Genomic DNA, 15,420 nt, shown 5'->3' with positions numbered 1-15,420 from the left:
ACTGATGTGGCTTCTGAGAAATGGGGCTGCTGCAATTGGGATCTTGGTCCCAAAAGACCCGATCTGCTTAGAACACAGTAAAGAGATAGGAGGAGATATAATTCCTTGGGCTGTCATAATACCACAGGTAAAATACAGTATGCCCAGTTAAATTGGAGGCGTAGATAACGGATAGATTTTTAATATAAGCAGCTCTCAGATATTGCATAAAACATGCTTACACTGTATTTTTATTGTCTAAACCTGCCAATTCTGCCTACAAAGGGTACTCTGGGTATAAAGGTCTTAAAGTAAGGAATAGATTAAAAAGTTATTATAAAGTAAAAGTTGACAGTAAGGAAAAGGGTGGTCATCATTCAATACCTGAAGCTCAACTATAAGATTTTTTTTTTTTTAGGTGAGGGAACCCTTGGTTGACCTCACGGATTGCAAGGACCTTGTCATTTTACAATCCCTTATTTTTTATTTTTTATGCCTACAGCACCTGGTCTTCCTAGGTGGTCTCCCATCCAAGTACTAACCAGGCCCAACCCTGCTTAGCTTCCAAGATCAGATGGGATTGGGCTTGTTCAGGTTGACATAGCTTCCAAGATCAGACGGGATCGGGCTTGTTCAGGTTGGCATAGCCATAGACTAAATTATAAAATTTAAACTCAAGTACCGAAGATGAGAGACTAAGGAATAAGGATATGGATTATATTATATTTCCTACATTCCTGACTTAAGCTTCAATGAAACTATCAAATATAAACCTGTGTTTAAAGTGTAAGATTCTATCTATGTCATAGCAAACAAAATTTAGGAACTTTTCCAGGCATAATCAACTTATGGGTTTGTATCTAATTAAAGTTATTTAATATATATAACTACTTTGCTATGGTATCAGTACTGAGCTCTGAGCCTGACACACACAAGTGTTCAGTAGACATTGTTGAATGAATGAATGAATGGGGCCAAGTCTCCCCTCATTTTTACACTGGCACCTTTGGCTAACATCAGGGGGGAAAAAAAACAAAATGTTTTCATGACCCAGACAGGTAATATAAAAAGTGTCCAACTAGGAGACATTAAGGAAAGGTTGGGTGTGTGGCAAACTATATCAAGGTGATTATTGATTCTTTTTCTGTGAATTCTGGTCAAGATGAGCCATACAGAGGGGAGAAAAGATATGAAGCTTCACAGCACAATTGATAAACCTTTACCAAGTTTACTACGTATCCAATATTGAAAAGGCCTAGATACCACAGAATATCCATATTACTGTGGTAACTATGTAGATACCAAAACCTAAAATAAAAAGGTTTTGCTTGAAAACTCTGCCAATTTCCAAGGAAAGCAAGAGGTCCAGGCAAGAACTCCAGTGAAAGGATTCGCACCCATGATGAAGCCACCGCCCTAGACCAAGGAAGCTTGATGTACTCGAACTGAAGGCAAACATGATATCATGCCCATTTCTTCCTATACTGATTCCTGTTCACTAAATCCCTTTTATCTCCCTCCACGCTGTGTAGCCTTAAAATTCAATTCTATGTCCACTAGACAAATTCCTCCCAATATGGAAACGTATTGTCAGTGTGTATGTATGTATGTATATGTTTTTCTATTTGTTACTAGTTTTATTAACAACAGTTAATGTGCAACATATTTCCTACATGCAGGACCACAAATTCTTGCTTCCGTGCATTTAATTTAAGCTTATAAATGTTCCCATTTTAATAAAGGATGCTTTTTTCCTGACACGTTATTCCTTTACTGTTTTCCCCAGTGGCTGTTCCAATTTACATTCCCACCAACAACATTACAAAAGGATTTCCTTTTCTCCAAACCCCTCATCAATGATTGTTATCTCGTCTTTAGAAAATAGCCACTGTAACAGGTGTAAGCTGATATCTCATTGCCCTTTTCATTTGCATTTCCTTGATGATTAGTGAGGCTGAGCACCTTTTCACATATGTGTTGGCCATTTGTATGTCTTCTTTGGGAAAAAGATATTCAGGTCCTCTGCCCATCTTTAATTTCATTTTTGCTATTGAGTTGTATGGGATCCTTACATACTTCGGATACTAACCCTTTATCAGATAGATGGCTTGCAAATACTTTCTGTCATTCTATGGGTTGCCTTTTTGTTTTGCCAATTGTTCTTCTCTGTGCAGAAGCTTTTTAGTTTGATGTAGTTCCACTTGTTGATTTTTGCTTTTGTTGATTGTGCTTGTGCTTTTGGTGTCATAGCCAAGAAATCATTGCCAAAACCAAAATCAAGGGGCTTTTTACCTGTTTTTCTTCTTAGGGTTTTACAATTTCAGGTCTTACATTTAAGTCTTTACTTCCAGTAAATTTTTGTGAGCAGTGTAGGATAGGGCCCAATTTAATTCTTTTACATGAGAATATCCAGTTTTCCCAATACTGGTTCTTGAAGAAACTCTCCTTTCTCCATTGAGTCCACAGCTGGAATCAAGGCTGATGGGCCTGTTACCCAAGTCACAGGCAGGTATGACTCCTGCAGTGTTCCTTGGTAGATGGTGCTCGTGGCAAGACCAAAAAGCCAAACAGGGCTATAGTTACACCCACAGGGGAAGGGGCTGTTTCTGTTTCGGTAGTTGAGACCATGGTTAGTGATTCTGCAGCCTGGGCATAGGCCTGCCTTCTCAAAACAGCCCTCCTCTTGGGCTTCCCTGGAGTTTCACAGTCTCTTTCCTGGGTCACAAAGCTCCCGCAAAGACACTTTTCTCCAAAACGGCTGCCAAATTATTGTTGCTGAGTAGGGATACAAACAGAGGCCTCCTATTCTGCCATCTTACTGAGGTTGCTCCTTATGAAAATAATATTTGTTAAAAATATGATTTCATCTTTTAGAATTATTGTGTGTGTGCCTCCCTACCTGATTTAACATTCGTCCGGATTTTGTCCAAAGAAATCCCTCCAGGGCAGGTTTATAAGAGAGTCCATCAAAATAAGCATTCTTTATTAGTGAAACCAAGAAGTTTCTTAACTTTTCTAAAACAACTAGAGCTTATATGCACCAGAACACAGAAACCTCTGCAGACTAGAATCATCTAAAGCAAATCTTAAAAGATGAGGATAGGGCAGCAAATGGGTAATGAACCATGCAGAACTTGTTTTGAGAGGTACACAGTTTGATAAGAGCATTGTCAAGCTGACAGAAGTATTTGTCTCAGTAAGTATTCTTCTTCATTCCTAAACCGTTCGACCATGAGAAGGTGAGCACAGACAGCAGTCTAAAAGTCTCTAATGAATACTTGTAACACACAAGCCAAAAAATTCTTGATCTATCAGCCCTTTGTGAAAAATAACAAGAACTGGACGTGGAGCTAAAAATGAGAAGCTTCCACTTCCAGCTATGATGGGCCAGCCTGCAGCAAAATAAGCCTCTCACCAAGAAAAATCTTAAAAAGATGGATAAAATACAGAAAACACCAGGTTGAATATAAGGCAGTCTGAACTCAAGGAACCAAGTTGCTGAAGAGACACAAAGCCCAGGAAAGTGAACTAGTGAACTCAACACTTTGGACCCTTTTCCCTTGAAGCATTTGATAATTCATACAGTATACTGGGGAAAATAAAATCAACTCCAAAATAAAAAGGGAGCATACCCGCCCCCCACTTGAAGTCAACCCAAATTTCAAATGAAAACCTAAAAAGGACATTGTGAGGAAAGTGAATTATAGACTAATATTCATCATAAATACAGTTGCAAAATTGATTTCAACATAATACATAAATATGTGAAAAATACAATACATTACAACCATTTCGATTTATCCTTGGAATGCAACATTGTTTCCACATTAGAAAAACCAAACAACAGGTGAGGGATGGGAGGAGAAGCTCACCACACTAGAATTAAAAAAAAAAAAAAATCTTTTCTATATGCGCCAGAAAAGCATTTGAAAAAATTTATTTAAAAAACTTTAGCAAACTAGAAATAGACCAATGTGACATTAGTTTGACACTGAGGGTTTACAAAATACCCATGGCGAACATCATACTTAATAGTAAATATTGAAGCTTTACCTCCTAAGATCAGGAACATGACAAAGTACCTTCCGGCATCACTTTGATTCGCCATGATAATTTAGGTCCTTGGCTATGCACTGAGGTAAATAAAAGAACTAGCAAAGCACAAGGAATAGAAAGTAAATATATCTGTGATTAGTCCCAGACAACACAGTGGTTTATGTGACATATCCGAAAATATTTCACAGAAAAACTATTAAAATAAGTCTAGCAAAATTGCTCAATAAAGTCAGGATAAAAAAGTTTCATTGTTATCTACTAGAAAGAAGTAGAAAATGAGTTCTTTAAATGATAGCTATAAAAGCATAAAGAATACTTAGAATTACCCTAACAGAATATGTACAATATTTCCTCACCAAAAAACTAAAGACATTATTGAGAGAAAAAAATAAAAGATCTAAACAGAAGATAATGTTTATTAAGACAAAACATTGTAGAGATAATTCCTTCTAAATTAATATATGCATTAAATATAATCCAAATAAAAAATCTCAGCTGTATTTTTACACTGTAGAAATAAGCCGATATTAAAATGTATATGTAAGTTTGAAAGTCCAGAAATACCTAAGACAATTTTGAAAATAAAATTGAAGGATTCACATTATTAGGTATTAAGACTTATTATAATTAAGACACAAGCTTAGAAAAATATTCTAATTAAATAAGTCCAAAGGACAGCTATACAAATATAGACATGTGGATTTTAACAAAGATGACATTCAGTGAAGTGCGAGAAAGAATGGTCCCTTCAATAAAAGATGCTGCATCACTTAGACTTCAATGTGGAAAAAATTACTCTTGATACTTCCCCATACAATACACAAAGAATTCTAGAAGTTTTGAAGATCTAAATAGTAAAGGTAAAATAAAAAACTTTTACAATAAAACATAGGAGAAAACATTAATGAGCTTAGGGTAACAAAAAAAATGAGAAAAGATATTCCCCCAAAATAAATGCCACAAATGACTCTAGAATGTTTATGTGTGTGTATGTAAACTATACCAAAAAAAACAGATGATGCAATAGAAAAAATAAACATACATTTTACCCAAAAAGGCTATAAAATTGGCAAATGAACAAATGAACAGGTTAAAACTTCATCAATCATCACCGACATACAAATGAAAATTAAAACCACAATGATATATCACTGGAGACAGACTAGAATGGCTAAAAATATGCAATATAAAAAATATTGACATTCCTGAAGTATAGGTGAGGATGTAAACAACTGGAAATATCATGCACTGCTGGAAGGAGTGCTAATTGGCACAATCACACTAGAAAGCTCTTTGACACTATAAATAAATTAAAACTATTTTGTGTGTATTGTAGGGCTGAACAAATAAGTAAATATATAAATGTTACTGTGAGTCATGTTTCTCGCTACAGAAATGAGAAACAAATAATGAACACAGGTAGTCAAAGAATCATCCTAAATGATTGGACTGGAATTAGAAATAAGAGAAAAATATAATTTCAGCAGTTTCTACCAAAGGGCCCATAGTCAACAACACCCCAGTAGAACCAGAGCCCACATCTTGGTTTTCTAAATGCCATTCCTCTCTCGTAAGAAGCAGGACTCATTGGAAAGATTATGGGGTAGCAAGCATATACTCCTGGAGCATCCTGCATTTTCAGGCAAGCATCATGAATGGATGCTAAATTTACATCAGGAAAAGTTTTGGGGAAAAAAGGAGGGTATTTAAACAACCTTCACGTATCTTCCCATACCTTATGTCAAATTACCAAATAAAATAAACTTACAGTGGTGAAAATAGATAACAACAAGGTAATCAAAATTGACTTCACACGAAAAAGTAAAACATCAATAAAAAGAAGTGCCCCTGATGAGAAGGGTGAAAAAGGCGAAGGAATGAAGAAGTACAAACTGGCAGTTACGAAATAGTCGTGAGGATGAGAGCAGCACAGAAAATATAGTCGATAATATTGTAGTAACTATGGATTGTGCCGGGTGGAAACTGGACTTATCGGGGCAGGTGTAATTAGGTACATAAATGTCTAATCACTATGCTATACACCTGGAACTAATATGTTGGATGTCGACTGTAATTGAAAAAGAAAATATTTTTTAAAAAAGGGGAAGGGGGGCGTAGATGCTTGCAGACATAGTTGCTTGAGAAGGGCACATCACTTACGTAGTATTCAAAATGGCTCAAAATGCGTACCACCAATTAATTCGTGAGAATTATCAAAGAAACCCAAACTGAGGAGCATTCTATTAAATATCTCACCTGTATTTTTTCATGAAAGACCGAGAAAGGCTGAAGAAATCTTCTTGATTAAAGGAGACTATAGAAATGTGACAACTAAATGTAGTATGTTATCCTGAACTGGATCCTTAACTGCAAAGATATAGTTAAGAAGGATATTATTAGAACAACTGATGTTCTTAGAATATGACTTATAGAACAGACAATGGTGTTATTTGATGTTAAATTCTCTGAATTCAATAACTCTTATTGTAAGTGATATAAATAAATATCCTTGCTCATCAGAAATACATACAGAATTGTTGAGGGTTAAAGAGCCTGGTCCATGCAACCTGCTTTCAAAGGGTTCAAAAAATATAATGTTTATGAGCTACTGATATATAGATAAATAAAATGATAGGTAGATATGTGATTGGTTCATAGATTAATAGAGAAAAATATATAAGAATTTATTTTATCTCAACTACTTATTTCCATGAACCAGTTTACATTTTCCATTACCTAAATTACTGTGTTTGTGTTTCTGACTTTAATACCTTTTATTAAATTTTCATTCAAATCTATTCTCCCATGGGAACATTTTAACTTATTAGCCATTTCTGATATAGTCTGATCTTCTGTTTCAATTTCTTTCCTGAATTCAGCCAATCCTAGTGTTATTTCTCCCCTGCTTTTTGTCCATTTGTGTCCTTAGTTTTTTTTGAATATCTGATTTTAGGTGTCTTCTTTTTAAATTCTCCATATGTTATTTTGAGATTTATGGTAATAGCTTTATTTATTATGGCATAGCTTTTATTAACTAAAATGTGTTGATTCTCAATTTCTGTCTTCTTTTCACATTAGTTTTGAAGAGTTGATCTCATGTTCACTTTCACTAGGCATCTCTGTGAAAAGTTCCTACAGAAGTCTCTCTGGTGTCCATGTAGTGAGTCACACTTTCCTTATTGATTGATATATTTTGGGAGATTCATGATTGAGTCAAAAGTTGGAATATCTTTTCAGCTTGGGTAAATTTTCCTATTTACCAGTATGTCCCACCTATCTGCAGTAAACTGTAAGGAAGCTGAAGATACTATAGTAATTTTTTTAAATATGTATTAAAGAATTAACACAAAAAGAATGAAATATAAAATATTTACCCTAAAATACTGAAAATATGAAATGAAAGGCAAGATATTTCTCAAAGTGCTTGCACCATCTGTGTATTCCTTTATTTTTGACAGATCACAGTCTCAAGCAAGTTCCTGAGAATAAGTACAAGGTATATCCATTTTTCTAATTACATATCTTAATATTATTTCTATTCTATAAGACATTTTATTAGAGTATAGAATTGAAAGCTGAAACCATTCCTTCAGAATTACAATAGCACTTGTTTGTTCTGTAACATCTTGTTTTGTGGTTGAGATTTGTAATACTATTGTAATTTTCTTTTCTCCTTTAGGTTATCATTTTTTCCCCTACAAAGTTTTGTGAGGGCTTCTATTTAATCAATGAAATGCTTAAGTGAGGGTCTTTTTTATTTATTTTATTGGAAACTTACTGCACAAAAACAGTCTGAAGACAAAGGTCCTTTAACTTTTAGTGAGGACTTTGTATTCTTGCTTTGATAATTTCTCCTTTTTATCTCTTTCCACTTTCTAGAATATCTATTACTTGTAATAGGAACTCAGAATAAATCTGTAGAATATTTTAAGAGTAAAGAAAGTTAGTATTCTTACAAAATATTTTAAAATAGTTTAAATTTATGGTAGACTCAATAAAATAAAAATAATTATAAAAGTAGTAGAGATTAAGTTTTATATGAAAGAGCTTCAAAGAGTGATAGGACTTAATATCTCAAACTTCAAAAATATAGTAAAACTATATTTGCAACATGATGGACCTCAAGATAATCATGCTAAACGAAATAAGCCAGACAGAAAAAGTCAAAAATTACATGATATCACTTATATGTGGGATATAAATCTAAAAGCAACAAATGAAGAGGACAAACAGAGACTCATGGACATGGACCATAGACTAGCGGTTACCAGAGGGGAGGGGGAAGGTGAGAGAGGGGAGGTTGACAGGGTAAAAGGGGTCAAATGTGTGGTGCCGGGAAGAAATCTAACTATGGGGGGTGAACATACAGTGTAAATATATATATGCCTTATTGTTAAAATGTACAGCTGAAACTTATTGGATTTCGTTAACCAATGTCGCCATAAAAAATAAATTAAAAAATAATAATAAATAAAATATATAATAAATAAAATTAAATGTCCAACTGAAGGGACAAGTGCTATTGAGAATAGCTACCTCTCTGACCAGGTGAAATTTGTTTCTTTAACTTTTCTAGTTTTTACATTAAATAAAGTAAGTCCCTTATCAGACAATTTTTTCATTAAAATATATAAAGAGAGAAAAAAATACATCATTCATTTCAAACATTAGCAGGAAAATATTAGCAAAATGGACTGGGAAAAGATATTTTAAGAGCCCCCAAGTCTCCGTAGTACCCAAATGTAAAATACCACAGAGGCCCTTTTTAACCTTCATTCCCTCCTCTCTTTCAACATATGTTTAATAACAACAGGGGGCTCAGAACATTAATCAGTTAACATGATTGTAACTTCCGATAAGTCACACTGGACAAACCAAATATCATTTATTAGTTGGGCTTCCATTTATAGAATTTTTCCTTTCCATGGGATGTTGGCAGTGTGAACAATTATCACAAGAATAAAAGAGTATGTGTTTTCTTACTAGAAATCAAAGGCTGCTTAAATTTCAAATGTCTTTAATTTACATTTAAAAAGTCAATATCATAAATTATTTTCATGTGGCATTTCATCTCATTGCAAATAAAATAAAAGTCCTTACAATGACCTGCAAGGTCTTACATGATCTGGCTGGCCCCTTTCTCTATCTCATTTCTCATTATGATCACCTCATCCATGTAATCTCTGGTACTCATACTGACCCGCTTATTGTTTCTAGAATATGCCAGGTGCACTTAGGATGTTGCATTCGCTCTTTCATATATATATATATAGAGAGAGAGAGAGAGAGTACCTGGAATTTTCTTCACCCAGATACCTGTATAGTTTTCTCCCTCTCTTCTATCAAGTCTTTACTCAGCTGTCGCCTTCTCAGTGAAAGCTTCCTTCATGGCTCTCTCTGTATTTTCAACCTTCTCTGCCTCATTTTTCTCCTTTGCCCTTATCACCATTTAATGTAGTTTAAGTTTCCTTTTTTATTCTGTTTGTCTCTCGTCCCCATGTTACTCTTAGTTACTAATAGAGTATAAGCTCCAAGAAGGCAATACTTTTAGCCTGTGTTGTTCACTCATATCCCAGAACCAACACACAACCGCTAAATGAGTGAAAGAATTAATAAGTAAAAGTATAAATGAATGAATGACAATTAGTGAGCCAAGGCCATAGAGAGAGGCCAGATGATCCAGGCTGACAGATCAAATTATGAGATTTAGATCTCATTCTAAATGCAATGGCAAGTCATCCAAGGTTTTTAAGTGGAGAATAATATAATCTGGTTTATATTACAAACTTATAATTCACAACAAGAGTGATAACGGTGGGGAGCAGAAAGGAGGCAATAACCTAACATCGCTGGAAACTACAGTCAGGACGATGGTTGTGGAGCTGGAAAAAAATGGGATATTGTCAAACTGGTGTGGTGCCAGGCATGCCAGCAGGAGGGATTGCTTTAAGGATAAAGAAATTGAGCCAGATGTTCCCTGAAGATAGAAGGGGGTGTAGACTAAAGTCTCATTGCACTTAATGACTTGGATGTCCCTGCTAACCTCAGCAGAGAGAAAGAAACATTAACACTGCTCACAGAAGACAGGGTCTCGGGAAACCGACCCAAGAGAGCATCAGAAATCAATAACGTGGATAACTTGGCTTTTAGTAGAGATGACAATTTTTTTTTACATTTTATTTTATTATTAGTTTCAATTATTGACCTCACATGGAGGTTGGGAAAAAGCAGCTGGCACTTCAAAGCTCGTCGCCTTCTTATGCAGCCGTCTTACAAATAGCCCTCACTCAGTCCTGCTCCTCTTTTATTCTTGGCAAAATGCCCTTGAGAAACAGGAAGTAGGTTAACCTTCCCTAAGTAACATATTCTACTGTTTAACCCTAGCTTTTGGAACGAAGGCCCTTAAATCCTAGGTAAATCCTCCATACTGCAAGCTATTTTTTAGGACCATAATCTCTTTTATCTGCAAAATCAAACCAACTCTCTCTTCAAATACAGTACAGTTTTGTTTTGCCTTTTTAGTACATCGAATATAAAAGTTAAAATAAGAATCTGAAAGTGCAATTGTATGTGATTATATTTCTTTATCTCTAATTCCAACAGCTCACGTAAACCATAATTTGCTATCTTTGCAAATGTTATCTTGTATTGCTTACAGTCCGTTAATTGTTGTATTGTTTAAATATTTTTGTTATAAATTTTATGGATCTGCCTATTTACCTCATTTGAAAGTTACCTTCAGGTATACTTTCTTAGAATCTTCGATCAGCTGCTTGAGTTTTGATGTTATTAAAATCAGTTTTTCAGAAAATAAAAAGAAAAAAATGACAGAAGAAAATCTGCAATAGCAATGATAGAGATGCTCTGAGATCACGGATCAGTATATTCTCCTATTTTACTTTCCTCACCCATATTTTATGTTGTGTTACTTCCCAATTTTGCCATGTTAGGAAGCTCAACATAAGTTAATTTACCTTCCAATTAGAGGGTTCAGTCATGTAAAAAGAATGTATTTTCAATCGCTACAATACTTAAGTTGTTTGAATCAAAATAATAACACGCATGTCCTTTATATATTTTATATATTCTTGTGCCTGGCACATATATACTAGGTACCTAATAAGTATGTGCTGAATGAATAAAGGAGTGAATGAAAGCAATTCACAAACTTTTGGCAGACTGTGCGACAGTCTAAATATTCTGATATTAAAGGGGAAAGGAAATTACCACACGCATTTAGAGGTGTGTAATTTGTTTAAATCAGTGCTATCCTATTGAAATTTCTTAGATGACGAAATGTTCTACATTGTATTGTTCAATTGTATAGAATCCATTAGCCACATTCAGTTCCCTAGGGCTTGAAATGTGACTAGTGTACCTGAGAAACTGAATTTTTATTTTATTTATTTAATGTTGTCTAATTTAAATTTAAATAGCCACATGGGCTGCCACAGTGAACAACACAGCTTTGAATGAATCAGTACATGTTTGGTCCAGATAAAGTATTTCGTTCCTTTTAAAAACTAAAAGCATTTCCCTGAGAGGTCCATAGAATGTTAAAAGTAAACTAATTCAAATACCAGTTTCAGGTGTTTACAGTAGTTTTAAATGAGGCAGGAACAGAGTTGAGCAGGCTGGACGAACACAGCCCGTCCACTGCTCTGCGGTGATAAGAATGAGAGCTGGGCTAGTATCTCAGTGTTCTGACTGCTCATCCAGTGCCCAAGTATTATATACATATAGATGCTCCTCAACTTACAACGGGGCTAATTCCCGATACACCATAGTAAGTTACAATGCTTTTAATACACCTGACCTACTGCACATCATCACTTCCTCTATCCCATTTTAAATGTGCTCAAAACACAATATCCAAAAAACTATCAAAACAAGGCACTGTAGAGTATCAACTGTTTACTCTCGTGACTGCGGCCAGACTGGGCACTAGAGCTCACTGCCACTGCCCAGAACTATGAGAGAGTTATGGTACCAGGTATTACTAGCCTGGGAAAAGGTCAAAATTCAAAATTCGAAGTATGGTTTCTACTGAATACGTATTGCTTTCGCACCATCATAAAGTTAAAAAATCCTAAGTTGTTCCATCCTGAGTTGGGAGCCGTCTGTACAGGCAACCATTCTAACTTGCTACTCAGGATCTCTTAGCTGTACTTTAAACTTCATTGTACTCCTGGACCATTTACGAATAACTGGTATTTACAAAAGTTGGTGCTTCACTGGCAGTTACAACAAACCAACTTCTCAGAGTCCCTGGAATCAATATTATTTTCCTCTTGGAACTTGGATTAAATAAACTGGTAGAGAAGATGAGAAGGTACAAAGCATGAGGGCACGAATTTTGGCATCAAGATACTAATTAGAGCCAGAGCTCCACAGTGAATTATTTATATTTCTGTCACCTGAAGACTTCCAGGAGGCAATTGGGCTAATTCACATACTGTAATTCACCAAACAGTCTAAGCTTTTATTTTCTAATAAACTGTGCAGAGTTTTTAATTGGTAATTAAAAAATGATTATACCTTGTCTGTAAAAACCACACTTCTTTGACTATATTGCTGTGATTATGCAATTACACTTCAAATTAGCTTGAACAATGTACAACATAGGAATTCTAATTTTGGTCTGATCTGCCAGGTCACTTAGGCACAGATGGGTTTAGGGGCACCCTCAAGGGTGGGCACACTGTTCATGGTTTTGAAGTGGTTTCTCAACATATTCCAGAGCTCTTTGCAACACACAGGGGGCAACAGCAAGGGCTCTATTTCATCACCGTCTTACTTTTGTACATAATTCCTTTTTAATTATGACTTAAGATCTTAACTTAGAAGCTCACACAGGCACAATCCTATCTTGGGGAAAAGAGAAACCAGCAAAGCTTTTCCTGGTCATGCAGAGCTAATATAACAATAGAAACAACGGAGATCTGTTTCATGGAAATTTTGCGCTGGTCCAGATTTGTAATGGAAGCTAGGGATCTTGGTCAAAATATTTTGAGAGGTAGAATGAAATATCCTTCAGTCCTGAGGTGCATAGAGAATAATGATCCCTCTGGGAGAAAATACAAAGGTGGTATTTCCAGCAAGATTTTGGGGGGACAGATTTTGAAACTGTTACAGGTGGGAGGTTAGAAAGCTGGGTTGGAAACTCTGAAGGCAGAGATAGATCTCTTACAGATAGATACCCATCAGGCAATCAATGGATATTTATTAGTTCCACTGAGCATTCTGATTCCTACAAAAATCATTATAATTCTACTCTAGAATACCTAAAAATATTTAATTATATGTGCATAGTGAGACATTTTATAGAGCAAAGCCAGAATCAATAAATGCCCCTCCTCTAATTAAAAAAAAAAAGGCCAGAGATTACTACCTCATCTCTGATATGTTCTCTCCTCCTCAGAAGTTTGGTTCATCTAATCCCTGTGGCTCCACAACTCTTTGATATCCTCAAAAAAAGTTTTTCATTTTATTAGACAAGGATTTTTTTGGAATGGGCACACTTGCCTGCTGTGTCCTATTACATCATTCCTGGGAATGAAAGTGCTACCAACCTCTTTTCAACTCTGGTCTAATATATTTGCCCATATCTTCTAAGTTTCAAAATTAAACCTTGATTTTATTTCATCTTTGAGTCCTATTTTCTAATAAATGGTATGTATAATCGCAAATTCTGATTTTATTATTTTAGTAGATTCTCTAATATAGAAAAATTGACACCAGAGTGTTTGGCTTTGTTCTTCTACAATACAGAGTGGCCATTCATGCGATCACTTGAAAGTTCCTTTTTTGACATCGCCTCATAAAAAAAAAAAATGTTAATTATGGAATTATTTTAAGATTGCAGGCATACCTTGAAGATATTGCAAGTTCACTACTAGACCACATGATAAAACAAGTCACACAAAAATATTTTTGGTTTCCCAGTACATATAAGTTATATTTATACTACACTGTATTCTAGTAAGTGTGCAATATCATTATGTTTTAAAAAGCAATGTACATGCCTTAATCAAAACATACTTTATTGCTTAAAACTGCTGACTATTGTCTGAGCCTCCAGTGAGTCATGATCTTTTTGCGGGTGGGGAGGTCCTGCCTCACTCAGTATTGATGGATGCTGAACGTTCGGGTGGCTGTGGCAATTTCTTAAAATAAGACAAGAAAGTTTGCCATATTAGCTGATTCTTCCTTTCATGAATGATTTCTCTGCAGCATGCGATGTTATCTGACAACACTTTACCCACAGTAGGACTTCCTTCAAAACTGGAGTCAATCCTCTCAAACCCTGATGCTTCTTTATCAACTGAGTGTATGCCATGTCCTAAACCCTTTCTCGTCATTTCAACGGTCTCACAGCATCTTTACCAGGAGTTTCCACCTCTAGAAACCACTTTCGTGCTCATCCGTGGAACGTCTCCTTCTGCACGGCAGCTTTATCATGAGATTGCAGCCCTTCAGTCACGTCTTCGGCCTCCACTCACAATTTTAGTTCTTGTCCTTTGAAACTTTGAAGCCACTCGTTGACGTCCCTCTAGCCATGAAAGTCCTAGAAGGCATCTTTTTCCAACATAAGGTTGTTTCGCCTACATTGAAAATCTGTTTAATGTAGCCACCCTCATTAATTATCATAGCTAGATCTTCTGGGTTATTTCCTGCAGCTTTCAGGTCAGCACTTGCTGCTTCACCTTGTACTTTTATGGTATGGAAATGGTTTCTCTCCTTAAACCTCGTGGACCAAGCTCTCTCAGTATTAATAGAATTGAAAGGTTAAAGCCTTGCCCTAGATTAGGTTTTGGCTTAAGGGAATGCTGTAGCTGGTTTGATCTTCTACGCAGACCACTAAAACTTTCTCCATATCAACGATAAGGTTGTTTTGCTTTCTTATCATCCATGTGCTCACAGGAATAACACTTTTAATTTTCTTCAAGAACTTTTATTTTGCAGTCTCAACTTGGCTACCTGCAGCAAGAGTCCTAGCTTTCGCCGGGTCTCAGCTTTCAACGTGCCTTCCTCACTAAGCTCAATCACTTTTAGCTTTTGATTTAAAGTGAGAGGCGTGAAACTTTTCCTTTCACTTGAAAACATAGAGGTCATTGTAGGGTTATTAATTGGCCGAATTTCAATATTGTTGTGTCTCAGGGAATAGCAAGGCCCAAGGACAGGGAGAGGAGGAAACGGCCGGTCAGCAGAGCAGTCGAAACACACGCAACATTTACCAAGTTCGCTGACTTAAATGGGTGTGATTTATGGCACCCCCAAAACAATTACAATAGTAACATCAAAAATCACTGATCACAGACAGCCATTACATAATAATGAAAAAGTTTTAAATATTGCAAGAATTACCAAAATGTGAGCAATGAA

At 35.6% G+C, this 15,420-nt stretch overlaps 1 pseudogene; it reads right to left on the bottom strand.

Annotated features, from left to right (window-relative positions):
- Positions 1 to 472: 472 nt before the first annotated feature.
- On the bottom strand, positions 473 to 592 carry LOC118611707 (annotated as a pseudogene).
- Between the last annotated feature and the right edge of the window lie 14,828 nt (positions 593 to 15,420).

Source organism: Rousettus aegyptiacus, unplaced genomic scaffold (assembly GCF_014176215.1).
Source record: "Rousettus aegyptiacus isolate mRouAeg1 unplaced genomic scaffold, mRouAeg1.p scaffold_m13_p_14, whole genome shotgun sequence".
Taxonomy (NCBI): Eukaryota; Metazoa; Chordata; class Mammalia; order Chiroptera; family Pteropodidae; genus Rousettus; species Rousettus aegyptiacus.
The sequence above is the reverse complement of the archived record's forward strand: the minus strand, read 5'-3'. Positions and strand labels throughout refer to the sequence as shown.